The 27,500-nt window shown below is 39.5% G+C and overlaps 1 long non-coding RNA gene and 1 pseudogene across 4 annotated transcripts in view; both read right to left on the bottom strand.

Annotated features, from left to right (window-relative positions):
- LOC138023876 (kelch domain-containing protein 3-like) overlaps window positions 1-3,517 on the bottom strand; it is a 23,376-nt pseudogene extending 19,859 nt beyond the window's left edge.
- A 2,560-nt stretch (window positions 3,518-6,077) lies between these two features.
- The window catches only part of LOC138023832 (uncharacterized), a 25,868-nt gene continuing 4,445 nt past the window's right edge, over window positions 6,078-27,500 (bottom strand). For 2 of the 4 annotated variants that reach the window (XR_011126796.1, XR_011126795.1), the window contains 9 exons: window positions 24,861-25,003; window positions 24,131-24,358; window positions 16,105-16,247; window positions 15,374-15,602; window positions 13,156-13,298; window positions 12,425-12,653; window positions 10,194-10,336; window positions 9,515-9,691; window positions 6,078-8,906 (listed from right to left, as the gene is read on the bottom strand). This is a non-coding gene — a long non-coding RNA (uncharacterized lncRNA). Of the gene's footprint in view, window positions 8,907-9,327; window positions 9,478-9,514; window positions 9,692-10,193; window positions 10,337-12,424; window positions 12,654-13,155; window positions 13,299-15,373; window positions 15,603-16,104; window positions 16,248-19,155; window positions 19,709-24,130; window positions 24,359-24,860; window positions 25,004-27,500 lie in introns of those variants that run through there. The other 2 variants (XR_011126798.1, XR_011126797.1) reach the window with 2 other exon arrangements.

Raw genomic sequence — 27,500 nt, 5'->3', positions numbered from 1 at the left:
CATTTTTGTACCGACCTCGCTGCACTCAGTCTGTACTGCCACCACCTCGGGCCAATATTCTCCAGTACGGCCCTCACGCTCGGTTAGTAAGAAGTTACTACTCTTATGAAGGTCTTTAATAAAAAAAAATATTATTTTAATGGGGACATAGTTTTTCAGTGAGTGATTAACCCATTGACTCCCAGGGGTTCCCCATCATTGTGACGAGTAAAATAGTCTGGCGTTAGACAGAGTAAAATACTAAGTCTGCCGGTTTAGGCCGGTTTAGGCCGGTTTGGACGTCAAAGGGTTACCGTAATACTCTTAATTATTTAAGCATCTTTTTAGGATCCATTGCAATATCCTCACAAGATTGTCAGTTGTCCTTAAAGGGAACCTCCACTAAAAAAGGAATATATCTTTAAAATAGTTAACATAACGCTCACAATCAAAATTGTTCGAACGTTTTCCAACGGGAGCGTTTGTATCCGAAATAATTACATTTTAAAAACGGTTGTTTTGGTTTTCAAATTTCCCGGGCGCCGCCATCTTGAATAATTGTGACGTGTCATGGTTGCCCTATTGTTTTAAAACAAAAGCTATTTGTGCAAATACAAAAGAGCAACCATAACACGTCACAATTATTCAAGATGGCGGCGCCCAGGAAATTTGAAAACCAAAACAAGCGTTTTTGAAATTAATTTATTTCGGATACAAAGGATTCCATTGGAAAACGTATGAACAATTTTGATTGTAAACATTATGTTAAATATTTTGAAGTTGTATCCTTATTTTAGTGGAGGTTTCCTTTAAAGATCTTTATAAGATCATTAGCAACTGAAAATCTTAAAAGCAAGAAGTAGACTACTGTTCATGAAGACATACATGTACATGTAATTATTTCTTTTGTTGCCTTCTACGGCATGTTCATGTAACTTCCAAGGATGTACACCATGTTTTTGAAAGGAAACTGACAGTCTTTATGTTCATAATTAGGACTTCAAGAAATTGTTAGAAAGTGGGTTGAGAGCATTGCATTACAGCAAAATACATGTATCGGTATATTAACTTAGCAGTCATTTTTATGAGGCGATGACATCCACAGTCAATTCTAAAAAAATCTGTTGAAGGATGGATGCAAAACATAGGTTTGTTGGAATTAAATTTGCCTTTACCCACTGACTCCTGAACCATCCCAATTGACGAGTAAAATCATCTGGCTTTAGACAGAGTAAATTATATTAAGAAGCCTTCGCTCCTAGGAGTCAATGGTTTCACCAATCTCTAGGAATCACCAGTCATCCTGAAAAGTTGATTCACTAGTGATTGGTGATTGCTCAAATCCCTGGGTTACAATTATAATTAAAACTAATTAATAATTACTATCCTTATCATTGTCAATCAGGATTTGAGCAATGGCAAAATCTGTAGAGTTTCGTTCCTAACCTTAATGTGTGTCCATCCCTTGAGCATGGGATATCACCCAACTGTTGTAGTCTTTCCCAAGTAACCTGCAATCCAACTGGCAAAAAATAAAATAAAATTTTCTTGTTAAAAATTATGCCACTGCATTACTAAGGCCTCTCTGAAGTAAAGAAATCAATAGAATCAATTTTTTCACACCATGTTATGTTTTAATTTAAGTCCATTATAACAACTATAAGTGTTTGTTTGTATGGACACTGGGGAAATAATTTGGGTTTAGTGTGTGGGGCAGAGAGGGAGGGGGAACCCTTGCTGTAAATAAGGCTGCAAAAATTACAAAATCGCACAGCCAAGGTAGTCATGTAATTTCTACATTTGACCCTTTGATGAACTCCAACGTCCTTCTAGATAATAATATGCTTAAGTGGGAGAAGCTGTCTTTCTCAATATAACTTGAGAAACTTCTAAAGAGGGTAATACTCCGCCCATTAGCCCAACAACACTAACGAAGTTTCTGTTATAGCAAGTCCTGTTTGTTCAACAATCTGCCCCAATACTTAAGAAAAGCTGGCTCTATTCTATTGGGAAGTTCAATCATGTTATCAAGCAGGTATCTGACAGCAAGCACATGCATGCAAAGCATTTTTACTTTTTTTTTTAGATTTAAGACTGATGATTTTCTGTGTTTTAAATAAAGTTTAGTTACTTACTCATCTATACCCCACCATCCAAATAATTATTTTATTACATTTACCTTTGAGAAGAAAAAGATCATTGAGATAAACTGGATCGCTTGTGGTTTCACTGTGCTGACCTCCATAGCCACTGCCACTGCTGCCACCAAAAATATAGACTTTCTTATCTACAACAGCCGCTGCATGGCCCTGCCTGAAAAAAAATCACGGATAAATCATGCAAGGATCTTTATTCAGTTCTCAAAATGGATCCACCTTTTGAAATCGTTGCAAGGACACCATTTTGAAGATCCTCAACTTTATCTGAACACTGTAGGTCTTCAAAGATCTAGGATGATGTTTTGCAGATCTTGTCAAGATCCTTACACTTCATTGCATCCTTTAAAAGGATCTCTACAATAGACCAGTTCACGCTCTTCAGGGCAACATGGCAGGAAGGTTTGTATCAAAACAGGGTCACCGGCAGCCTCACTTCCATTTTTACAACTGTAAAATAGTCTATACTTACTACAAACCCTTGCCCCATTGACGAGTAAAATGGTCTGCCCAGTTCAGGCCGGTTTGGGTGTTAAAGGGGGTTAAATTCTCTCCATCTTGCCCTGATTACCCATGATGCACTCAAGAGCGTGAACTTGTCTATCGTATACAGCTGTACATAGCTTTGGCCAAGTCCAGCTTGAACCAAATTCTAAAAAGATCTGGACCAGTATCTTCAAGACTTTAAGAAGTACTTGAAGATAATGATAATCTCAAAGGATTATGGTCACAAAGCAAAGTTTAGTAGGCTAGCTCTAAATGATACTTGTACATAGTAACCAGTAGAGAGAGAGAGCAAGCTCTCTAAAAAGTATAAATCGATGCTGTAAAGTCAAGTAAAGCCAATTTATTTAAAGTCGATAGTTCCTTCAGTTACGAAGCTGGTATCAATGGAAGCCGACGGTGCATGCACCCTTTACCCCCCCCCCCCCCTCCCCAACAGATATTTAAAGCGATAGCTACATCAGGACTTCAGTCTTGCCTACTTTGTAACCTGCTCAAATAAACTAAGTATTTATGTAAAAATAAAATATCAGAGGTAAGTCGAAACAGACGTTGAAGTCACCGTGGATCGATCGAACTGGGGACCTGTTGCTCCGAAACCTCCCAGAGTAGAGTAGAGAACCAACAAACTCAACCCACAAATGGCGAAGAATCCGGGAATCGATCCTGGCTCACCACTGCGCCAGCGCTGCTCTTCTTACCTTGGAGCAGGGCTCGGTCCAGTTGTACCTCGTGTTACCCAACAACAGCTGGAAGAAGACATGTCCGCGCCAGCTATTATTCCATAATTCGAGGACTTTAGAGTTTGTCTTTTTTAAGTTGTCATCGTCGATCGTCGGGTGGCAAAGCGTTCATGTTAGGCCCATAAGACGTCCCATACATTACAACTTTAAATACTGTATATACCACACGAAGTGTCCTTTTAGACCAACGTTAGACATCATCCACCCTAATTTACCCCAATCCGCCATAAGTTACACTAACTTAACCCTCAGGTACCCTAAGTTTACCCACATTTACCCTTATTTAACCACGTTTACCCACGTTCTCGTTTTTTGCAACGCGAGTTTCCCTCAGAGTTTGTCAGGTTGTTAGAGTATTACTCAATGAAAAGACGCTGAAGATAACGTTGTTAACTTAGGGTAGATGTGAGTAAACGTGGTTATCTTAGGGTAGATGTGGGTGAACGTGGTTATCTTAGTGTAGATCTACCTTAGGGTAGATGTGGGTAAACGTGGTTAACTTAGGGTAGATGAGGATAAAAGTGGTTAACTTAGGGTAGATGAGGGTAAACGCGGTTAACTTAGGGTAGATGAGGGTAAACGTGGTTAACTTAGGGTAGATGTGGGTAAACGCGGTTAACTTAGGGAAGATGAGGGTAAACGCGGCTAACTTAGGGTATATGTGGGTAAACGCAGTTAACTTAGGGTAGATGAGAGTAAACGTGGTTATTTTAGGGTAGATGTGGGTAAACGTGGGTAACTTAGGGTAGATGAGGGTAAACGTGGTTAACTTAGGGTAGATGTAGGTAAACGCAGTTAAGTTAGGGTAGATGTTGGTAAACTTGGTTATCTCAGGGTAGATGAGGGTAAACGCGGTTAACTTAGGGTAGATGAGGGTAAACGCGGTTAAGTTAGGTTAGATGTGGGTAAACACGGTTAATTTAGGATAGATGAGGGTAAACGTAACCGTAGATGAGGGTAAACGTGGTTAACTTAGGGTAGATGATGGTAAACGTGGTTAACTTAGGGTAGATGTGGGTAAACGCGGTTAACTTAGGATAGATGAGGGTAAACATGGTTATCTCAGGGTAGATAAGGGTAAACGTGGTTAACTTAGGGCAGATGAGGGTAAACGCGGTTAACTTAGGTTAGATGTGGGTAAACGCGGTTAATTTAGGATAGATAAGGGTAAACGTGGTTAACTTAGAGTAGATGTGGGTAAACGTGGTTAACTCAGGGTAGATGAGGGTAAACGTGGTTAACTTTGGGTAGATGTGCGTAAACGCCGTTTACTTAGGGTAGATGTGGGTAAACGCCGTTTACTTAGGGTAGATGAGGGTAAACGTTGTTAACTTATGGTAGATGAGGGTAAACGCGATTATCTTAGGGTAGATGAGGGTAAACGTGGTTGCCTTAGGGTATATGTGACTAAACGTGGTTATCTTAGGGTAGATGATGGTAAACGTGGTTATGTTAGGGTAGATGATGGTAAACGTGGTTATCTTAGGGTAGATGAGGGTAAACGCGGTTAACTTAGGGTAGATGTGGGTAAACGTGGTTAACCTAGGGTGGATGAGGGTTAACGTGGTTAACTTAGGGTAGATGAGGGTAAACGTGGTTCACTTAGGGTAGATGAGGGTAAACGTGGTTCACTTAGGGTAGATGAGGGTAAACGTGGTTAACTTAGGGTAAATGAGGATAAATGTGGTTAACTTGGAGTATATGTGGGTAAACGTGGTTAACTTAGGGTGGATGATGTCTAACGTTGGTCTAAAAGGACACTTGGTGTGGTATATATCATACGACACTTTCTGTATTGGTAAAACAATGACCTGTGACCTGCGTTTTGTACCTGCCGCTTTCGGGGCAAGAGGTCCTCAGTTCGATCCTCTTGACCCCTATTGACCCCTTGCGGGCTATGGGTCAAGCAAGGGCTACAGGTCTAATTGTTAAATATAGCCGTAAAATGGAGCACAGACAGAAGGAGGGGGGTAAAGGGCGCACCGCCGGCGTCCAACTTCATGTTTTACGAGACATCTGGTTTTGTCTCTTCTACTGGGCAAACCTGCCCAGAGGGAAGGAGCACGAACAGGACTCGAGGTCCTATGCGAGGTGCTCCACCCTACCCTAGACCACTACCCTACCCTACCCTAGACGTCCACTCTACCCAGACCACAACACCAGTAGCCTGCGAGCAGGCTCACTTGATAGGCAAGGGCGGCGGAGCCGCAACCGAGAGCCGGCGAAGCCAGCGAGACCAATGGGGCGAGGTGGCTCGCGATTGCCACGATTGCCTATAAGGTGAGCCTGCTCGCAGGCTACAACACCAACACCGGGAACTACATGCCTTACTCTTTACGAACAGTGTGTGGGTTCTTTTACGGGACCTCCGGCCGGCTTATCGTCCTTATCAGAGAAGACTAGAGAGTCTAACCATTTGCAGATGGAATTACAAAGGCAGCACTTTCTCCTCAGTTATTTAAAGACCCTGATTGTTGGTCTGGCCCGAGTTGAACTCACGACTTCCCGCGTGACAACCCGGTGCTCATCCAACTGAGCCACCGGTGCGCGCTTAAACCTTGTTTTTACATTCGTTCTACTTTTTTCATTCATTCTTCCCTTCATTCCTTCATTTTTTAGTTTATAAGGACTCATTTCTCCCTGCATCCTACTAATCTATGCAAAAGCCGTCATATATATCAAAAAAACACTCAACTAGAATCAGAGTTCTTTATTTCATGTTAATTCAAGGTTCTCTTTTGAACTGGGGTAGTTAAGCAGATTTTATCAATTCAATTAGGCTCAACTGATGAGACTACATCTAGTTGTTAGTTGCCAGTTTTTCTGAATTTGGATATGCAGGCTGAGCTTGTGACAGACCCCACCCCGCAAAGTGAAGGAGGAGGACCAAGTTCCAAGTCGTTGTAAAGCCAAACACTGAGGTTACATAAAATAAGCGTTGTCTTGAATCAAAAATATATTTCAACAACAAGCTTTTTTACCATATTTAAACATATTACAATCACAAAAAATAATTGATACTAAAATTTGTTAATAGTTCACTCAGAGCAAATTAAAAAAAAATTATATTAAAGCTTGAAAAGAAAATTTTAAGGAACAGATAATATCATGAGAAAATCAAATAACAGTAAAAACGGAAAACCCGCAGTCAAAAGACTCAATGCATGCAAGCAGAAAAAGATGAATTACAATACTAAGTACTACATTACTAAATACCAGGGCCCGGTTTGTTCAAAAGCCGATTAACGCTAATTCCAGATTAAAAATTAACCAAGGAGTTTGTAGTGCCTCGAACATTGTTGTGTTACATTTCTATCCGTGACACTTGCATGCTTAGAGGGGGCGTCTCTATTGCTCCTTGACTTTCAATAAGCACGTGCGTCTTTGTAATTTCTGAGAGTGGTGTTCCAGAGAGAATAAAGTATTGAATTTAGCTTCGTTTCTGCTTCTTGCTAAGAGTTTATTTCTCTACTCCCAAGAGCTGTTCAACGCTGATATTCGGCAAAACCTTACATTAGAAGAAGTCAATCTTGAAAAACAAAAATAAGCAAAAGAAACTTTCACCGAAAAGTTAAAACTGGAAATAAAAGTATACGCTAATCCTGGATTAAGTTAATCTGCTTTCGAACAACCGGGCCCAGATGAACATTCATAAGTCTGCAAGATGTTTAGCTTTACTTCCTTGTTGAATTCTTTTTGGGGTAGATGTTTAAATTATTCCAAATTTTGGCAGCTGCAAAGCAAATGTTAAATTGACCATAGTTAGTTTTGATATTTTTTATGTAACATTACTTGATTTAGCAAATCTGGTTTTGTATTGATAAATTGATGATACTGTCCTGAAGAAATTATGAAAAGATGAGGGAAGAGGGTTGTTATGATACTGATACATAAAAACTACGTAAAAGAAAACAATGTCCTTTTCTTTTAAAATTTCCAGAGCTTTGCAGAGAGGCTCAGAGTGCTCATCTGGTTTTGACAAGGTAGTAATTAATACATATGGCTCTCTTTTGTAGAATTGTTAAGGATCTAAGAGTAGAACTATAAGTATTTCCCCGAACTGATACACCATAATTAAGGAACTTAAGGTATTTACGAATTCTTCTGTAGGGGCATGATTATCATAGTTTAAGAGATTAATGTTACAACCACCAGATATCAAGCAGAGCTTTTTTTTTTATCCAAGACAGAATAAAAGTTATTCACAAATATTTGTAAATTTAAAGAAGGATGCCCATAAACAGGACCACAATGCAGGGGTGTAGCCAGGATTTTTCAAAAGGGGGGTCACACAGTGTCAAACAAATTATATTAGATTAAGTCTGTAATTGTGGTTGTAAAATTCATTAATGATTCATTAGGGTGCAAACCAATCCCAGCACAGTATTCACATCACATATTGTACACAACTGTAAACCCCAATACAAATCAACTGGGGTTGATGAATATTATTATTAAACAGTAGAATTAACTTTTGATACAAACTCCTGCTCAGCTAATTAGTATTCATTAACTTTTGATACAGATCTCTACTGATTAAAATAACAATACTTTGCATTTAATTTAATGTATGTATTCATTTCACAAGCAGGATAAAATATTCGCGTCCGATCTGTATGGATTTACAATGGCTCGCCATTGTAAAGGCCCCTACAGATCTCCCGCTCATATTTTTATCTACTACTAAATCATCAGTATGTTATAGAATTTAGAGTATCCTTGGAGCACAAACAGTCAGAGTTGGACTTGAAAGAAAGCTGAAAAAGCTCACAATCCTCAATTGTCAGAGTGAAATGGAAAAATTGAATGGCTGCAGAACTGACAGGTCCATCCATGGCTATGTAAAAAAATTTCAGGAGAGCAAAAGCAGTTTATTGCTGATCAAAATAAAAAGTTTTAGAGTCTTCAGTATGTGAATCGATCAATATCGAGAATTTACACTATAGAGTTATCGATAAACAAGAAGTCGCTGGAAAAAAGGCTTAAGTTTCTAAAAGATGTCGTAGAATTTTCCTCTTTTTTCCCTGCATAACAAGTTGTTTGTGGAATAAAAGGAACCCCAAAACCATTTTTCGGTCAAGTCACACAAAAAATTCAATTTCATGGTTATAGACCGAGCACCTTATGCGCATATGCCTACCCAACAGAAACCAAACAAGGGATGCACATTAAGCATTGCCCTTGAGTCTATTACTGCTTTTGAAAACATTTTTACCAAACCAACGCTGCAAATGGAAATGCTAAGACCATCACGTTAAAGTAAAACATGACTGGAATGAGGAAAGGAATCCCAGATGTTGGACCTGCCTTAACTTGTTCAGTCTGTAGTCATGTAGAAGTCATTGTAGGGTACTCGTCTCACCCCAGTGGAGCATCACCGATCTCCTTTCTTTGTTTCTTCATCCAGTCATACAAGAGTTTAAAATACTCAGTGATAGCTGAAACATCCACCTCCTTTACTTCCTGTCATCTTCTCCAGAGCATAGGCCCAAGGTTTTCTCTTGACCGCATCTTCAACATGTTACTGGAGTAAAAAAAAAAAATACAAAGAAAGGAACTTTATTCAAGTGTCTAGTCATTCTAATGCTGGAGCACTAATTGGGGACACAGTACACTGAAATCAACAAATTGATGCAAATAAAATCAAATGTTGGTTTTTGAGAAGAGTGTAAAATTGGAGTAACCGGAAAAAAACATCTCGGAGAACAGTAGAGAACCAACAAACTCAACCCACATGTGACGCAGAGTCTGGGAACACATTGGTGAGAGGCGAGTGCTCTCACCACTGAACCTGAGCTCTGACAGGTTTCTGCCTATGATTCCAAGAGTATTATTGAACACATTCTTTTTACTTGATGCAAACACTCATTAAAAACAGTTTTTCCCACTGTCAGCTTAATTTTTTAGCAGTGGGACTTATAAGGAGAGTGCTTTCTGATAGTTACCTTTGTTTGACACCTAACACGATTGTAGCCTGTATCAATAAAGTGACTGTTAACTAATTGTTACTAAATTCTCTCTCCAACAGCACTTCCTCCAACCACAGTCAACTCGTCCCTGCACTGTACACACATCGATATCGGAACGCCTTTTAACTGCAATAAATGATATATTTCATATTTAAGTTTTTACCAAGTAATTCACTTCTGCTTGGCCGCACAAGTTAAAAAGCTGACAAAGAGTTGCTCATATTAACTGTGAGTTCCCATGATGTAGTTTCACTGGTTTAGCAGGGTTCAGCAGCACTTCCTCCAACCACAGTCAACTCGTCCCTGCACTGTACGCACATCGGAACACCTGATGCTGTTTCTAATAAAAATAATTGATATAATAATAATTAAAATAAGTATAATATTTAAGCTAATTAATGCACTTGTTGGTTTGTCATGCCGTTTGCGTCTTAATTTGGATGCATAGTTCTGGTTTCGATAAAGACGGCAATCAATAATGTAGCCTGCGAGCAGGCTCTCATGGGGGACTAGGGCTGGGGTTGAATGATAATTCAATCTCCCACACAGCCCCAGTCCCTCGGAGAGCCGTGCAAGCATAGTCACGCCTCCCCTCCCCCTCTATCTGCAACCTCGTTCCCAGGGCTTCTCCCTCATTTGGGGGCGGGGCAATAAAAAAACGCCCCTCCCCCAAATGAGGGAGAAGCCCTGGGAACGAGGTTGCAGATAGAGGGGGAGGGGAATCGTGACTATGCTTGCACGGCATTATTGATTGCCGTCTTTATCGAAACCAGAACTATGCATCCAAATTAAGACGCAAACAGCGTGACAAACAAACAAGCGCATTGCTTGAAATTACTTACTTGGCGTTTGTATGCTTCGACACACATCCTCAGAAGTGACTGTTAACTAATTGTTGCTAAATTCTCTCTCCAACAGCACTTCCTCCAACCACAGTCAACTCGTCCCTGCACTGTACACACATCGATATCAGAACGCCTTTTAACTGCAATAAATGATATATTTCATATTTAAGTTTTTATTTTAATTATTTATGTACATTTTGTATTTTTACTGGGTTGCCGTAGGGCAATCCCAGTCGGAAATTGGGTGGCATTTGTTTGGTATTCTTTTTTTTTCCGTGTGGGTAAAAGTCTTGCCTGTCACTCCCCTGCTAAGTGGTATCTTTGTGCATAGAGCCTTCTGCTCGTATTTTCTTAGGATCGAGAGGGTAGTTGAAATGCGTAGATTTCTCTGGTGGACACAGTAGAATGATAAACTTAACCGGCAATGGCGTCGAAAGTCATGCAACGCATTTTGGCATAATTTTATTCTGTTACTCATCACCTTAGTGCTGTAAAAATGTTAAAAAATTTACGTCAAAAAAGTTACAGGAAAGCCATCACTCATGGACACAAAATTGTCTCCTTGAGATCACGCACCCGGAGAATATTAGTCAGTGCCTTTTCAAGACGTGTGCCTGTGCACACAAAACAAACGTTAAATTATTCCTTTTGAGCAATACAATTCATCTGTTTTGTTATTTAAAGAACTACGTCAAAGCTGTTCTTCCTGTTCTGCAAAACGTAGCCTGAACCGACAGAACAAACTTGTCCTTGATAGATGAAGTCGAAATGATTAAATGAGTAACTTGAGGAAGTTATATCTTGCGAACAAGCTTGGTGACTTATTTATTTAATTGCACATTTCCAGTCACCATAATGTAGGGAATAATCAAGAAAAGTTTAAGGAAAATCTTACAACATCTTCTACTACTAAGGAATCACCTTAAGTGTTATTAACGACACAACTGAATTATTTAAGACGGCTGCGCCCAGTAAAGTTGTAAGTGATTCTAATAATTCGTTTTCCTGATGCAAACATTCATTAAAACAGTTTTTCCCATGGCTTAAATTAATTTCGAGTCAATCCTGCCATGAACGCGTTTACTGCAACAAGAGATGAACCAAGTACTTCACTGCTGCCTTGATGCTGCCAGTTCTGCTCGTCCGCACAAGTCAAAAAGCTCGTAGAGAGTTGCTCATGTAAATTTTGAAGTCCTATGACCTTGCGTCACTGGTTAAGCAATGACAATAGGTGACGTTAACGATATCTCCTCTACACTGAGTCGAAAATACTATATCCAGATGGGGAAAAAAAGGCTTTTCCCTCTTCCTTATGATTTTTCTACATGTTCTTATTTCAGAGTGGGAAGAGACAAGGCGGTATCAAAATTCCAATAATAAGGTTAAGTTAACCTTAACGTACCCAGGAAGTGTTCTCTAAAACTTCCAAACATTGGTCAGCTCCAAACAATAACGACATGAATACATCAGAAGTTTCAACTTGTTCTTTTTATAAGGCTAATACGCGAGTTACCTTCTCGAGGTCAAAACCGAAACTCAAGGTTAATTAACTGTGAGTTCCCACAATGTAGCTTCACTGGTTTAGCAGGCTTTAAAAAGGAACAGGAGACAAGAAGTTTGGAACAAGACACCAGTGAAAGTAATCATGTGGAGAGAGAGAGAGAGAGAGACCCCCAACGGAACAAAACTTTAGGGATGTCACTTCCTTAACATAGTGGAAAATGGATTATTACTGGCACGCATGACAAAGCACTTCAAGCAGTGAAAAATGAATTATACTACGCCACGGACGATATTTTCCTTACACTCTTTCACAAATTATCCACCCAAAAAATTCAATCCTCTTTCGAGATTGACGATAAAATAATCTTAAGTACACAGTCGAAATACCATAACTGGATAGGGAGAACACCTCCTTTATGCCAATTACATTTCCAGTAATTAGAAGTTACTCAAAGTAGTTACAAGTACTAACATGCTTTTCCTTAATAAATTTTTCTACATGTATTTAGTTTAAGGTTGGAAGAGACAGGGGCAACATCAAAATCCCAATAACAAGGATAAGTTAACCTTGAGGTTTTCAAAAAGCAGACTCCAAAATTAAACATGGTCAGCTCCAAACGAAAAAAAGTGAATTCTTCTGAAGTTTAAACTTTTCTCCTTTAATTAACAGAACAATAGTAAGTTAAAAGCTAAACTTGACGTATAACCCATTTGAAATTTCTTACCGTTGAGTCAATGATCCTGCCATGAACATGTTGACAGCAAAAAGAGATGAACCAAGTAATTCACTTCTGCTTGGCCGCACAAGTTAAAAAGCTGACAAAGAGTTGCTCATATTAACTGTGAGTTCCCATGATGTAGTTTCACTGGTTTAGCAGGGTTCAGCAGCACTTCCTCCAACCACAGTCAACTCGTCCCTGCACTGTACGCACATCGGAACACCTGATGCTGTTTCTAATAAAAATAATTGATATAATAATAATTAAAATAAGTATAATATTTAAGCTAATTAATGCACTTGTTGGTTTGTCATGCCGTTTGCGTCTTAATTTGGATGCATAGTTCTGGTTTCGATAAAGACGGCAATCAATAATGTAGCCTGCGAGCAGGCTCTCATGGGGGACTAGGGCTGGGGTTGAATGATAATTCAATCTCCCACACAGCCCCAGTCCCTCGGAGAGCCGTGCAAGCATAGTCACGCCTCCCCTCCCCCTCTATCTGCAACCTCGTTCCCAGGGCTTCTCCCTCATTTGGGGGCGGGGCAATAAAAAAACGCCCCTCCCCCAAATGAGGGAGAAGCCCTGGGAACGAGGTTGCAGATAGAGGGGGAGGGGAATCGTGACTATGCTTGCACGGCATTATTGATTGCCGTCTTTATCGAAACCAGAACTATGCATCCAAATTAAGACGCAAACAGCGTGACAAACAAACAAGCGCATTGCTTGAAATTACTTACTTGGCGTTTGTATGCTTCGACACACATCCTCAGAAGTGACTGTTAACTAATTGTTGCTAAATTCTCTCTCCAACAGCACTTCCTCCAACCACAGTCAACTCGTCCCTGCACTGTACACACATCGATATCGGAACGCCTTTTAACTGCAATAAATGATATATTTCATATTTAAGATTTTATTTTAATTATTTATGTACATTTTGTATTTTTACTGGGTTGCCGTAGGGCAATCCCAGTCGGAAATTGGGTGGCATTTGTTTGGTATTCTTTTTTTTTCCGTGTCGGTAAAAGTCTTGCCTGTCACTCCCCAGCTAAGTGGTATCTTTGTGCATAGAGCCTTCTGCTCGTATTTTCTTAGGATCGAGAGGGTAGTTGAAATGCGTAGATTTCTCTGGTGGACACAGTAGAATGATAAACTTAACCGGCAATGGCGTCGAAAGTCATGCAACGCATTTTGGCATAATTTTATTCTGTTACTCATCACCTTAGTGCTGTAAAAATGTCAAAAAAGTTACAGGAAAGCCATCACTCATGGACACAAAATTGTCTCCTTGAGATCACGCACCGGAGAATATTAGTCAGTGCCTTTTCAAGACGTGTGCCTGTGCACACAAAACAAACGTTAAATTATTCCTTTTGAGCAATACAATTCATCTGTTTTGTTATTTAAAGAACTACGTCAAAGCTGTTCTTCCTGTTCTGCAAAACGTAGCCTGAACCGACAGAACAAACTTGTCCTTGATAGATGAAGTCGAAATGATTAAATGAGTAATTTGAGGAAGTTATATCTTGCGAATGAGCTCGGTGACCTATTTATTTAATTGCACATTTCGAGTCACCATAATGTAGGGAATAATCAAGAAAAGTTTAAGGAAAATCTTACAACATCTTCTACTACTAAGGAATCACCTTAAGTGTTATTAACGACACAACTGAATTATTTAAGACGGCTGCGCCCAGTAAAGTTGTAAGTGATTCTAATAATTCGTTTTCCTGATGCAAACACTCATTAAAACAGTTTTTCCCATGGCTTAAATTAATTTCGAGTCAATCCTGCCATGAACGCGTTTACTGCAACAAGAGATGAACCAAGTACTTCACTGCTGCCTTGATGCTGCCAGTTCTGCTCGTCCGCACAAGTCAAAAAGCTCGTAGAGAGTTGCTCATGTAAATTTTGAAGTCCTATGACCTTACGTCACTGGTTAAGCAATGACAATAGGTGACGTTAACGATATCTCCTCTACACTGAGTCGAAAATACTATATCCAGATGGGGAAAAAAAGGCTTTTCCCTCTTCCTTATGATTTTTCTACATGTTCTTATTTCAGAGTGGGAAGAGACAAGGCGGTATCAAAATTCCAATAATAAGGTTAAGTTAACCTTAACGTACCCAGGAAGTGTTCTCTAAAACTTCCAAACATTGGTCAGCTCCAAACAATAAGGACATGAATACATCAGAAGTTTCAACTTAAATGTTCTTTTTATAAGGCTAATACGCGAGTTACCTTCTCGAGGTCAAAACCGAAACTCAAGGTTAATTAACTGTGAGTTCCCACAATGTAGCTTCACTGGTTTAGCAGGCTTTAAAAAGGAACAGGAGACAAGAAGTTTGGAACAAGACACCAGTGAAAGTAATCATGTGGAGAGAGAGAGAGAGAGACCCCCAACGGAACACAACTTTAGGGATGTCACTTCCTTAACATAGTGGAAAATGGATTATTACTGGCACGCATGACAAAGCACTTCAAGCAGTGAAAAATGAATTATACTACGCCACGGACGATATTTTCCTTACACTCTTTCACAAATTATCCACCCAAAAAATTCAATCCTCTTTCGAGATTGACGATAAAATAATCTTAAGTACACAGTCGAAATACCATAACTGGATAGGGAAAACAACTCCTTTATGCCAATTACATTTCCAGTAATTAGAAGTTACTCAAAGTAGTTACAAGTACTAACATGCTTTTCCTTAATAAATTTTTCTACATGTATTTAGTTTAAGGTTGGAAGAGACAGGGGCAACATCAAAATCCCAATAACAAGGTTAAGTTAACCTTGAGGTTTTCAAAAAGCAGACTCCAAAATTAAACATGGTCAGCTCCAAACGAAAAAAAGTGAATTCTTCTGAAGTTTAAACTTTTCTCCTTTAATTAACAGAATAATAGTAAGTTAAAAGCTAAACTTGATGTATAACCCATTTGAAAATTCTTACCGTTGAGTCAATGATCCTGCCATGAACATGTTGACAGCAAAAAGAGATGAACCAAGTAATTCACTTCTGCTTGGCCACATAAGTTAAAAAGCTGACAAAGAGTTGCTCATATTAACTGTGAGTTCCCATGATGTAGTTTCACTGGTTTAGCAGGGTTCAGCAGCACTTCCTCCAACCACAGTCAACTCATCCCTGCACTGTACGCACATCAGAACACCTGATGCTGTTTCTAATAAAAATAATTGATATAATAATAATTAAAATAAGTATAATATTTAAGCTAATTAATGCACTTGTTGGTTTGTCATGCCGTTTGCGTCTTAATTTGGATGCATAGTTCTGGTTTCGATAAAGACGGCAATCAATAATGTAGCCTGCGAGCAGGCTCTCATGGGGGACTAGGGCTGGGGTTGAATGATAATTCAATCTCCCACACAGCCCCAGTCCCTCGGAGAGCCGTGCAAGCATAGTCACGCCTCCCCTCCCCCTCTATCTGCAACCTCGTTCCCAGGGCTTCTCCCTCATTTGGGGGCGGGGCAATAAAAAAACGCCCCTCCCCCAAATGAGGGAGAAGCCCTGGGAACGAGGTTGCAGATAGAGGGGGAGGGGAATCGTGACTATGCTTGCACGGCATTATTGATTGCCGTCTTTATCGAAACCAGAACTATGCATCCAAATTAAGACGCAAACAGCGTGACAAACAAACAAGCGCATTGCTTGAAATTACTTACTTGCCGTTTGTATGCTTCGACACACATCCTCAGAAGTGACTGTTAACTAATTGTTGCTAAATTCTCTCTCCAACAGCACTTCCTCCAACCACAGTCAACTCGTCCCTGCACTGTACACACATCGATATCGGAACGCCTTTTAACTGCAATAAATGATATATTTCATATTTAAGTTTTTATTTTAATTATTTATGTACATTTTGTATTTTTACTGGGTTGCCGTAGGGCAATCCCAGTCGGAAATTGGGTGGCATTTGTTTGGTATTCTTTTTTTTTCCGTGTGGGTAAAAGTCTTGCCTGTCACTCCCCTGCTAAGTGGTATCTTTGTGCATAGAGCCTTCTGCTCGTATTTTCTTAGGATCGAGAGGGTAGTTGAAATGCGTAGATTTCTCTGGTGGACACAGTAGAATGATAAACTTAACCGGCAATGGCGTCGAAAGTCATGCAACGCGAATGGCGTTTTAATGGATCTTTGAACAAAATATACCCTTATGAAGTTCAATAATGGCAAGTCAATTGAATACTGAACAAGACAGGTGGTGGAATCTTACAAGCGACGAGTAATGGACTTTGACAACAATCTGTCGCGCGTCGAACCGAAATCAAAGTGAGGTGCATTTCTAATTTTAGCAAGTGTGCTGTTATGTAGAACACTGAAACCAAATGGAAAATTATCTGGTAACTTATGGGTTCAAAGACAGAACAAATCGAACACCTTAAGTGGATCTGTGATCAACTTTGCACAGTCTTCAGTAAAAACATAATTGGAAATGTGACAGTCAAGAATTATTTGAAAGAAAGCTTGTCGTCTATTTTGTGCTTCATTATTCAAGGAAAAGGTTCTTCATGGAAACGGTTTGATCCTGAACTTTTAATTTGGTGTAATATTGCACATATTTGACACAACTGAGTTTTTTTTTCTTCATGCATGCAATGAAATAGAAAGGGGTTTTTGCCTCTAATAGCAAATATGTTGTTTGTTTCAAAAAATTGTTCGCTGGAAAAGGTGGCTTTTATGAATTCATCATGTTTTATAATATGCGAGCTTAACTGGATAGCTTTTATGGCAATAGTAAAGCATTTTCGTGTCAAAATGAGGTTAGTGTCTTTCTGTTGTGCTAACTTAATTAAATATAAATATACATTCTGCCTCGTGAGTTTGTTATTCTCGTTAACCAGCAATGGCCTCGAAAGTCATTGCAATGCAAATGGCATTTTAGTGCATCTTTTATGTTGCTTGTTTCAATAAAATGTTTCGCTGGAAAAGGATTCTGTGATATTTTCTGCCTTTGTGAATTATAATATCGTAATGTGTATTGAATTTTCGAGCTCAAGGTTGAAATGTGATACGGGAGGACATTTTTAGTATTGCTCTGTCAGCAGGAAAGGTTCACGAAAATAAGCAGTTCTGTTGCAAGCGTGCTTGAGTTTCAACAAACTGAGCCGCAAAATCAGCAAAAAATTGTGACGCCGATGAATAATAAAGTAGCGGCTATTTCCAAAATGACGGAATTACCTGGTGATAAAATAATAACCTCGTCTTGGAGAGTAAATTTTTGACTTAGCAGAAACAATGGTCAACCTAAAGGTTTGGGCGATTGTGATCTTTGTTTTGACTTCGCTCATTTATTGTCAAACTTTATAACACTTGACAGAAAAAGAAACTTACGAAAACCGGGTATCTTGCCATCATTTGACGCAGACGCTTCACTGTTTGGCGAGTAAACATGCCGTGGTAACTTAATCATGGCGCCCACTGAATTCCGGCCATGTGACTTTCGATTTTGCGATTTATTTCTGCAGCCAAAGTTGAACGTAGCAAAAATCAATTATCAACATGTCAGCCCAAAAGCCAATGTTTCTCACTTCCCATTTATTTTCTTCAATCTTTCTGGGTTCAATACTTTGCTAGTAACCACATGTCTTCTCAGGCTATTTACCCAAGACTTCTACCATGGCACTACAATGATAGACAATACCAAAACAATATCGTGTACTGTTAGAGCTACATATTACGCAAGGATAACTTGAATCTCCTGGAAGACAACACACAGCTCAGTTGACATTCTATATGGAATAAATCGCTGTGTTACTTCACTACCACGCGTAAGCAATGCCTGTCTATTTTTTCCAAAGAGGACAGGAATTTCTTCTTTTTGACAAATGATAGGCCGGTAGCCAGCTTTTTACGTCAGAAAAGGATCTTTTTAGTCGTACGAACATGTGAGGACATGCGAGCCAAAGGGCCTCTGCTGGTATGACTTCTGGGTGACCCCTTAATTAAATGGTCTTAATGACCCCCCAACTTGAAAAAAAGTTGCCTGGGACGGTGCACGAACCACAAGCAACCCAGTGTACTTTCACGGAGGGTCTAGTTTAATCTAAAAAAAATTGTCTGCGCCCGAAACTAACCTAATACTATGTTTCTAATAATAATAATAATAATTAAAATAATTATACTTATTATAATAATTTGAATTATAATTATACTAATTATGTTAATTATAATAATTATAATAAAGTTTTTAAGGGGGGCAGCCTCGTTCCCAGGGCTTCTCCCACAGAAGGGGGCGGGGCGGTAAAAAAAGCCTTGCCCCCAAATGAGGGAGAAGCCCGGGGAACGAGGTTGCAGATAGAGGGGGAGGGGAATCGTGACTTTGCTTGCACGGCATTATTGATTGCCGTCTTTATCGAAACCAGAACTATGCATCAAACGGCGTGACAAAAACATGCAAGCGCATTGTTTGAAATTACTTACTTGGCGTTCGTATCCTTTGACATACATCCTCAGAAGTGACTGTTAACTAATTGTTAATTCATTAATCAATTATTGTTAATAAGTAGTTACTTAATAGGTTACATATTAAAAAGTTTGAATTCGTAGTAAACGGTCACTTCTGAGGATGTATGTCGAAGCATAGGAAACGTCATGTAAATAATTTCAAACAGTGCGCTTGTTTATACTTTAATGTTTGTCACCGCTGCTTTTTTTATTATTCTTTGTCTTGCGCGAAATTAATACAAATACTCCTCTCAAAATGGATAGGTTACCTTAGTTGTTGTTGTCGGATATGGATAGTTCTCGCTGTTCATTTCACTCCGAGGGGTGTTTCGCCTTTAACTGTAACTACTCGGCTTAGTTTGCGGCAAAGAAAGCTTTCATATCTCGGGAGATCTTCGACAAGGAAATAGTCTCCTTTTCTACGATTAACGCGTGGATTTTACGCACTTCTCTTTTATCTCCTCAACAATATTTACGTTCTGTAGGAAATGTCCTCGGCAGTTGGTTCCCCTTCCCCATCTGCGTCCACGACCTCTTGTACTTGTTGTTTGCATCTTTGGCCGCTCTGCGCCTTTTACTCGATGTTGCATTGAGACTAACTTCTCTGACAGCTACGAGCTGGGGTATCGTAATTTCGCTGTTCGTGTTTTCCTCGTACTTCATCTTTTTGTCTTGTTGGTCTTAATTCTTCCTCATTGTCGTCTTGTGATGTTTCCTTTCTTTGTATTAAGGGTGATCCCATGACCAGTCGTTTGTCCAAATGCGCTTGCAGAGATCGTCTCTTTTTAGTGGGTTTACTTGCAGGAGTTTTGCCCGACCACGAACCCTGCAAGTAGTTATCGACGGTTTCGTGAGAAAGTTTAAGGAAAATCTTACAACAACATCTTCTACTACTAAGGAATCACCTTAAGTGTTATTAACGACACAACTGAATTATTTAAGACGGCTGCGCCCACTAAAGTTGTAAGTGATTCTAATAATTCGTTTTCCCTGATGCAAACACACTCATTAAAACAGTTTTTCCCATGGCTTAAATTAATTTAGAGTCAATCCTGCCCATGAACGCGTTTACTGCAACAAGAGATGAACCAAGTACTTCACTGCTGCCTTGATGCTGCCAGTTCTGCTCGTAAGCCGCACAAGTCAAAAAGCTCGTAGAGAGTTGCTCATGTAAAATTTTGAAGCTATGACCTTGCGGCACTTGGTTAAGCAATGACAATAGGTGACGTTAAACGATATCTCCTCTACACTGAGTCGAAAGACTATGATCCAGATGGGGAAAAAGGCTTTTCCCTCTTCCTTATGATTTTTTCTACCTGTTCTTATTTCAGATTGGGAAGCGACAAGGCGGTATCAAATTCCAATAATAAGGTTACGTTAACCTTAACGTACCCAGGATGTTCTCTCTAAAACTTCCCAAACTTGGGCGCTCCAAACCATAGTGCATGAATACATCAGAAGTTTTAACTTGTTCTTTTTGATAAGGCTAATACGCGAGTTACCTTCTAGAGGTCAAACGCGAAACTCAAGTTAAGTAACTGTGAGTTCCACAATTTAGCTTCACTGGTTTAGCAGCTTTTAAAAAGGAACAGGAGACCAGAAGTTTGGAACCAAGACACCCGTGAACAGGTAATCATGTGAGAGATGAGAGAGAGAGAGAGACCCCCAACGGAACACAACTTTAGGGATGTCCACTTCCTTAACATAGTGGAAAATGGATTATTACTGGCACGCATGACAATCACTCCAGCATGAAAAATGAATTATACTACGCCACGGACGATAGTTGTTTCCTTACACTCTTTCACAAATGATCCACCCAAAAATTCAATCCTCTTTCGAGATTGACGATAAAATAATCTTAAGTACACAGTCAAAATACATAACTGGATAGGAAAACAACTCCTTTCTGCCAGGACATTGTCCAGTAATTAAGAAGTTACTCAAAGTAGTTACAAGTACTAACATGCTTTTCCTTAATATTTTCTACATGTATTTATTTAAGGTTGGAAGAGACAGAGGGCAACATCAAAAATCCCAATAACAAGGTTAAGTTAACCTTGAGTTTTTCCAAAAGCAGACTCCAAAAGTAAACATGGTCAGCTCCAAACGAAAAAAAAGTGTGAAGTCTTCTGAAGTTTTAACTTTTCTCCTTTAATTAACAGACACTAGTAACTTAAAACTAAACTTGACGTACAACCCATTTGCAATTTCTTACCGTTGAGTCAATGACCTGCCATGAACATGTTGACAGCAAAAAGAGCATGAACCAAGTAATTCACCTTCTGCTTGCCAGCACAAGTTAAAAGCTGACAAAGAGTTGCTCCATATTAACTGTGAGTTCCCATGATGTAGTTTCAACTGGTTTAGCAGGGTTCAGTCAGTCACTTCCCCTCCCAACCACAGTCAACGTCGTCCCTGCACTGTGTACGCCACATCTGTAACAACCTGATGCTGTTTTTCTAATTAAAAATAATTGATATAATAATATTAAAATAAAGTATAATATTTTAAGCTAATTAACTGCACGTTGTTGGTTTGTTCCACGCCGGGTTTGCGTCTTAACTTGGATGCATAGAGCTATTCTGGTTTCCCGATAAGGACGGCAATCAATAATTAGCCTGCGAGCAGGCTCTCATGGGGGACTATGGCTGGGGTTTGAATGATAATTCACTTCCTCCCACACAGCCGCCAGTCCCTCGGAGAGCCGTGCAAGGCATATCACTTGAATTGTATACAGTACGCCTTCCCTCCCCCCCTATCGTCAACCTCTAGTTCCCAGGGCTTCTCCTCTTCATTTGGTGGGGCGGGGCAATAAAAAAAACGCCCCTCCCCCAAATGAGGGAGAAGCCCTGGGACCGGGTTGCAGATAGAGGGGGAGGGGAATCGTGACTATGCTTGCACGGCATTATTGATTGCCGTCTTTATCGAAACCAGAACTATGCATCCAAATTAAGTACGCAAACAGCGTGACAAACAAACAAGCGCATTGCTTGAAATTACTTACTTGCCGTTTGTATGCTTCGACACACATCCTCAGAAGTGACTGTTAACTAATTGTGGCTAAATTCTCTCTCCAACAGCACTTCCTCCAACCACAGTCAACTCAACTCGTCCCTGCACTGTACACACATCGATATCGGAACGCCTTTTAACTGCAATAAATGATATATTTCATATTTAAGTTTTTATTTTAATTATTTATGTACATTTTGTATTTTTACTGGGTTGCCGTAGGGCAATCCCAGTCGGAAATTGTGTGGCATTTGTCTGGTATTCTTTTTTTTGTCCGTTTCGGTAAAAGTCTTGCCTGCCCTCCCCAGCTAAGTGGTATCTTTGTGCATAGAGCCTTCTGCTCGTATTTTCTTAGGATCGAGAGGGTAGGTGAAATGCGTAGATTTCTCTGGTGGACACAGTAGAATGATAAACTTAACCGGCACAGGCGTCGAAAGTCATGCAACGCATTTGGGCATAATTTTTTCTGTTACTCATCACCTTAGTGCTGTAAAAATGTTAAAAAATTTACGTCAAAAAAGTTACAGGAAAGCCATCACTCATGGACACAAAATTGTCTCCTTGAGATCACACACCCGGAGAATATTAGTCAGTGCCTTTTCAAGACGTGTGCCTGTGCACACAAAACAAACGTTAAATTATTCCTTTTGAGCAATACAATTCATCTGTTTTGTTATTTAAAGAAAGACGTCAAAGCTGTGCTTCCTGTTCTGCAAAACGTAGCCTGAACCGACAGAACAAACTTGTCCTTGATACATGAAGTCGAAATGATTAAATGAGTAACTTGAGGAAGTTATATCTGGCGAACAGCTCGGTGACCTATTTTATTTAATTGCACATGTCGAGTCACCATAATGTAGGGAATAATCGAGAAACGTTTAAGGAAAATCTTACAACACATCTTCTACTACTAAGGAATCACCTAAGTGTTATTAACGACACAACTGAATTATTTAAGACCGCTGCGCCCAGTAAAGTTGTAAGTGATTCTAATAATTGGTTTTCCTGATGCAAACACTCATTAAAACAGTTTTTCCCATGGCTTAAATTAATTTCGAGTCAATCCTGCCATGAACGCGTGTACTGCAACAAGAGATGAACCAAGTACTTCACTGCTGCCTTGAGGCTGCCAGTTCTGCTCGTCCGCACAAGTCAAAAAGCTTGTAGAGAGTTGCTCATGAAAATTTTAAAGTCCTATGACCTTGCGTCACTGGTTAAGCAATGACAATAGGTGACGTTACGATATCTCCTCTACACTGAGTCGAAAATACTATATCCATATGGGGAAAAAAAGGCTTTTCCCTCTTCCTTATGATTTTTCTACATGTTCTTATTTCAGAGTGGGAAGAGACAAGGCGGTATCAAAATTCCAATAATAAGGTTAAGTTAACCTTAACGTACCCAGGAAGTGTTCTCTAAAACTTCCAAACATTGGTCAGCTCCAAACAATAAGGACATGAATACATCAGAAGTTTCAACTTGTTCTTTTTATAAGGCTAATACGCGAGTTACCTTCTCGAGGTCAAAAACCGAAACTCAAGGTTAATTAACTGTGAGTTCCCACAATGTAGCTTCACTGGTTTAGCAGGCTTTAAAAGGAACAGGAGACAAGAAGTTTGGAACAAGACACCAGTGAAAGTAATCATGTGGAGAGAGAGAGAGAGAGAGAGACCCCCAACGGAACACAACTTTAGGGATGTCACTTCCTTAACATAGTGGAAAATGGATTATTACTGGCACGCATGACAAAGCACTTCAAGCAGTGAAAAATGAATTATACTACGCCACGGACGATATTTTCCTTACACTCTTTCACAAATTATCCACCCAAAAAATTCAATCCTCTTTCGAGATTGACGATAAAATAATCTTAAGTACACAGTCGAAATACCATAACTGGATAGGGAAAACAACTCCTTTATGCCAATTACATTTCCAGTAATTAGAAGTTACTCAAAGTAGTTACAAGTACTAACATGCTTTTCCTTAATAAATTTTTCTACATGTATTTAGTTTAAGGTTGGAAGAGACAGGGGCAACATCAAAATCCCAATAACAAGGTTAAGTTAACCTTGAGGTTTTCAAAAAGCAGACTCCAAAATTAAACATGGTCAGCTCCAAACGAAAAAAAGTGAATTCTTCTGAAGTTTAAACTTTTCTCCTTTAATTAACAGAACAATAGTAAGTTAAAAGCTAAACTTGACGTATAACCCATTTGAAATTTCTTACCGTTGAGTCAATGATCCTGCCATGAACATGTTGACAGCAAAAAGAGATGAACCAAGTAATTCACTTCTGCTTGGCCGCACAAGTTAAAAGCTGACAAAGAGTTGCTCATATTAACTGTGAGTTCCCATGATGTAGTTTCACTGGTTTAGCAGGGTTCAGCAGCACTTCCTCCAACCACAGTCAACTCGTCCCTGCACTGTACGCACATCGGAACACCTGATGCTGTTTCTAATAAAAATAATTGATATAATAATAATTAAAATAAGTATAATATTTAAGCTAATTAATGCACTTGTTGGTTTGTCATGCCGTTTGCGTCTTAATTTGGATGCATAGTTCTGGTTTCGATAAAGACGGCAATCAATAATGTAGCCTGCGAGCAGGCTCTCATGGGGGACTAGGGCTGGGGTTGAATGATAATTCAATCTCCCACACAGCCCCAGTCCCTCGGAGAGCCGTGCAAGCATAGTCACGCCTCCCCTCCCCCTCTATCTGCAACCTCGTTCCCAGGGCTTCTCCCTCATTTGGGGGCGGGGCAATAAAAAAACGCCCCTCCCCCAAATGAGGGAGAAGCCCTGGGAACGAGGTTGCAGATAGAGGGGGAGGGGAATCGTGACTATGCTTGCACGGCATTATTGATTGCCGTCTTTATCGAAACCAGAACTATGCATCCAAATTAAGACGCAAACAGCGTGACAAACAAACAAGCGCATTGCTTGAAATTACTTACTTGGCGTTTGTATGCTTCGACACACATCCTCAGAAGTGACTGTTAACTAATTGTTGCTAAATTCTCTCTCCAACAGCACTTCCTCCAACCACAGTCAACTCGTCCCTGCACTGTACACACATCGATATCGGAACGCCTTTTAACTGCAATAAATGATATATTTCATATTTAAGTTTTTATTTTAATTATTTATGTACATTTTGTATTTTTACTGGGTTGCCGTAGGGCAATCCCAGTCGGAAATTGGGTGGCATTTGTTTGGTATTCTTTTTTTTTTCGTGTCGGTAAAAGTCTTGCCTGTCACTCCCCAGCTAAGTGGTATCTTTGTGCATAGAGCCTTCTGCTCGTATTTTCTTAGGATCGAGAGGGTAGTTGAAATGCGTAGATTTCTCTGGTGGACACAGTAGAATGATAAACTTAACCAGCAATGGCGTCGAAAGTCATGCAACGCGAATGGCGTTTTAATGGATCTTTGAACAAAATATACCCTTATGAAGTTCAATAATGGCAAGTCAATTGAATACTGAACAAGACAGGCGGTGGAATCTTACAAGCTACGAGTAATGGACTTTGACAACAATCTGTCGCGCGTCGAACCGAAATCAAAGTGAGGTGCATTTCTAATTTTAGCAAGTGTGCTGTTATGTAGAACACTGAAACCAAATGGAAAATTATCTGGTAACTTATGGGTTCAAAGACAGAACAAATCGAACACCTTAAGTGGATCTGTGATCAACTTTGCACAGTCTTCAGTAAAAACATAATTGGAAATGTGACAGTCAAGAATTATTTGAAAGAAAGCTTGTCGTCTATTTTGTGCTTCATTATTCAAGGAAAAGGTTCTTCATGGAAACGGTTTGATCCTGAACTTTTAATTTGGTGTAATATTGCACATATTTGACACAATTGAGTTTTTTTCTCTTCATGCATGCAATGAAATAGAAAGGGGTTTTTGCCTCTAATAGCAAATATGTTGTTTGTTTCAAAAAATTGTTCGCTGGAAAAGGTGGCTTTTATGAATTCATCATGTTTTATAATATGCGAGCTTAACTGGATAGCTTTTATGGCAATAGTAAAGCATTTTCGTGTCAAAATGAGGTTAGTGTCTTTCTGTTGTGCTAACTTAATTAAATATAAATATTCATTCTGCCTCATGAGTTTGTTATTCTCGTTAACCAGCAATGGCCTCGAAAGTCATTGCAATGCAAATGGCATTTTAGTGCATCTTTTATGTTGCTTGTTTCAATAAAATGTTTCGCTGGAAAAGAATTCTGTGATATTTTCTGCCTTTGTGAATTATAATATCGTAATGTGTATTGAATTTTCGAGCTCAAGGTTGAAATGTGATACGGGAGGACATTTTTAGTATTGCTCTGTCAGCAGGAAAGGTTCACGAAAATAAGCAGGTCTGTTTCAAGCGTGCTTGAGTTTCAACAAACTGAGCCCCAAAATCAGCAAAAAATTGTGACGCCGATGAATAATAAAGTAGCGGCTATTTCCAAAATGACGGAATTACCTGGTGATAAATAACCTCGTCTTGGAGAGTAAATTTTTGACTTAGCAGAAACAATGGTCAACCTAAAGGTTTGGGCGATTGTGATCTTTGTTTTGACTTCGCTCATTTATTGTCAAACTTTATAACACTTGACAGAAAAAGAAACTTATGAAAACCGGGTATCTTGCCATCATTTGACGCGGACGCTTCACTGTTTGGCGAGTAAACATGCCGTGGTAACTTAATCATGGCGCCCGCTGAATTCCGGCCATGTGACTTTCGAATTTGCGATTTATTTCTGCAGCCAAAATTGAACGTAGCAAAAATCAATTATCAACATGTCAGCCCAAAAGCCAATGTTTCTCACTTCCCATTTATTTTCTTCAATCTTTCTGGGTTCAATACTTTGCTAGTAACCACATGTCTTCTCAGGCTATTTACCCAAGACTTCTACCATGGCACTACAATGATAGACAATACCAAAACAATATCGTGTACTGTTAGAGCTACATATTACGCAAGGATAACTTGAATCTCCTGGAAGACAACACACAGCTCAGTTGACATTCTATATGGAATAAATCGCTGTGTTACTTCACTACCACGCGTAAGCAATGCCTGTCTATTTTTTCCAAAGAGGACAGGAATTTCTTCTTTTTGACAAATGATAGGTCGGTAGCCAGCTTTTTACGTCAGAAAAGGATCTTTTTAGTCGTACGAACATGTGAGGACATGCGAGCCAAAGGGCCTCTGCTGGTATGACTTCTGGGTGACCCCTTAATTAAATGGTCTTAATGACCCCCCAACTTGAAAAAAAGTTGGCTGGGACAGTGCACGAACTACAAGCAACCCAGTGTACTATCACGGAGGGTCTAGTTTAATCTAAAAAAAATTGTCTGCACCCGAAACTAACCTAATACTATGTTTCTAATAATAATAATAATAATAATTAAAATAATTATACTTATTATAACAATTTAAATTATAATTATACTAATTATGTTAATTATAATAATTATAATAAAATTTTTAAGGGGGGCAGCCTCGTTTCCAGGGCTTCTCCCTCAGAAGGGGGCGGGGCGGTAAAAAAAGCCCCGCCCCCAAATGAGGGAGAAGTCCTGGGAACGAGGTTGCAGATAGAGGGG

This window comes from Montipora capricornis, chromosome 11, assembly GCF_036669925.1.
Source record: "Montipora capricornis isolate CH-2021 chromosome 11, ASM3666992v2, whole genome shotgun sequence".
Classification (NCBI taxonomy): Eukaryota; Metazoa; Cnidaria; class Anthozoa; order Scleractinia; family Acroporidae; genus Montipora; species Montipora capricornis.
The sequence above is the reverse complement of the archived record's forward strand: the minus strand, read 5'-3'. Positions and strand labels throughout refer to the sequence as shown.